The sequence below is a fragment of the Helianthus annuus genome, chromosome 13, assembly GCF_002127325.2.
Source record: "Helianthus annuus cultivar XRQ/B chromosome 13, HanXRQr2.0-SUNRISE, whole genome shotgun sequence".
NCBI classification, from domain to species: Eukaryota; Viridiplantae; Streptophyta; class Magnoliopsida; order Asterales; family Asteraceae; genus Helianthus; species Helianthus annuus.
The window spans coordinates 72,000,734-72,002,468 of NC_035445.2; the positions used below are offsets into that span (position 1 = coordinate 72,000,734).

At 33.8% G+C, this 1,735-nt stretch overlaps 1 long non-coding RNA gene across 1 annotated transcript; it reads left to right on the top strand.

The window, feature by feature from the left end:
- The first annotated feature begins 311 nt into the window (after window positions 1-311).
- On the top strand, window positions 312-1,210 carry LOC110902805. The gene is made up of 2 exons (XR_002571429.2): window positions 312-448; window positions 1,124-1,210. It is a non-coding gene; the product is annotated as an uncharacterized LOC110902805 (long non-coding RNA).
- Window positions 1,211-1,735: the final 525 nt, after the last annotated feature.

Sequence of the window (1,735 nt, forward strand, 5' to 3'; positions counted from 1 at the left end):
GTAACCCGGTGAATATTATGATTTTTAAATAAATAAGCCTAATATTAAATAAAAGCTGAACGAAAGCTTGTGGGAAAGTAAAGTTTATCAAAACCCAAGTCAACGGGACTCAAAATAAACTAAGTCGTAGATTTCCCGAACCCACTAATTTAACTAGGAATGTTTAACCTAGTTAATAAGCGGGAATATTGTTAGAAATAAGTAGGTTGTGTCCTACTTAATAACTAACCAAACAAGAGGGGCCAGATTCGGATAAATGGAAAGTTTAATTATAAAATAAAATTAAAATACAAAACACACACACAAGGTGTGTTCTGTACGTCGACCAGAAGGTTCTCCAAGAACCAAAACCCTAGTTTCACAAAATCAACCAAATTGAAGGCCAAATCGGGCTCGAATCAAAGGCATGAATACATACAAATGATCACCAAGTCAAGGGGATCAAGAGGTATGTAAAATTGTGTTGTTACATGAAGTTGTAAAAATTGAATGAACATCACTATATGCGATTTTGGTGTAAATCGTAGAAATTAGAACTGAATTAGTGATGTATACGTGTTTAGTAACAAAACCCTAAGTGAAATCATGCATAACATGATAGGAATTGAATGATTGACTGAATTCTCACACTAGGCTAAGTGGGTATTAGTCATAAGATGGATTTGATGATACGATTATGATTAGAATCATCATGCATGTTAAGTAATCATGAAATACTTAAACAATTTGCAAGTTTGAGTATTTGATTATAAGTGATAGTGGTTGAATTTTGATGTTAATCTTGGTAAAAATGACTAGTTATGAACTAGTAAGCAAATGTGTAGAATTATGCCCATTAGGTGTTTGTTAAAATGTCTAAATGAGAAGTAAAGTGCTGAAATTCAAGTGAAACGCGTACTTGGCAAGCTTGACTAATTACATGAGATATGGGATAAAACGGGTTCTAATCATAATGTTGATTTGCCTTAATCGTGCATATTATATGAATAACGGTAGTTAACTTTTAGAAAGTTAAACTAACCAATAATGAAGTCGAATGGTCGATTCGACATAAAAATTTGTAAGATGGAATAGTCGTAGCTAATAATGACTAAACTAACCGTCTTACGAATTATGATGATAGTTTGACTCTTGACAAGCTAGATGAAGGCTTGGGAGGAAGCGGGTCAAATGGAGCAAGTACGAAAAGAAAACGTTGCTTGGATGCAAGGTAAGTATAGCTTACACTGGTCATATATTTTAGAATGTTCTTTTGTCGTATGAATTACGAATAAGACAAATGGAAATTTGAGACATGGTGTTCCGGCGTGTAGTTATACGAAACAAGATAACCAATAAGGGTAAAATTGTAATTTGGTCACTTGTTGACAATAATTGTTGGTTTTGAAAGATATGTATTTCGTAAGCCTTAATAGGCCAAGAAGTATTAAGAGGTGATTTATAATTAAAACGACCGTACGGTGTAAACCGGAGCGAGTCGTGTAGACGGTAGACGAGATGGCAATAAGCTTCATCTCGCCAATATAATCGGTCATTTAGACCAAACGGATCAAAAAGTGAAAATTATCACTTTTTGACAATATCGACTAATGCTTTGTTGAGTTGTATAATTACAGAAATAATTATCGAGTGGATATTTACATCGCTATTACTTAGCGGCTATTGAGGCAAGGTATTTAAATGGGTCAATATAATGATCCGAGCCAGGTATGCATAATAGGATAACTCTCATTTA